This window comes from Penaeus monodon, chromosome 5 (assembly GCF_015228065.2).
Source record: "Penaeus monodon isolate SGIC_2016 chromosome 5, NSTDA_Pmon_1, whole genome shotgun sequence".
NCBI classification, from domain to species: Eukaryota; Metazoa; Arthropoda; class Malacostraca; order Decapoda; family Penaeidae; genus Penaeus; species Penaeus monodon.
Window position 1 is genome coordinate 52071194 of NC_051390.1, and position 414 is coordinate 52071607.

Here is a 414-nt window from a genome sequence, read left to right on the forward strand (position 1 = left end):
TTTAAATCATGCCATGATATGTTTGCTGAACTTTGTTTTAAACTGATTTTAAAGGGTAAAATGTCGCTGCTATTGTTTCACTATACTGTTCAAATAGTTGAAATTCCATTTAGATTTTACTTGTTTCGAATCATATTTTTCATTTAAATAATATGCAGGTCCGGTAATGTTAGCAGTTCCTGTCACAGACAAAATAAGAAACCTGCCGATATCTGGCGTTGTTTTTTATTTTTTTTATTATTATTTTTTTTGTGGAAGCTTCTGTCGATCTAGATCCGTCATTAAAAAGGGAGAAAAAAAGAAAATAGTTAAAGTTTGATGCCAATTTGCTCTTTTGCACTATGTTTTGCCACTGTATAAATAACATTGCAATAAACACAATCTGAACTTTTGTTTCCGTAAGACTGCTATCCC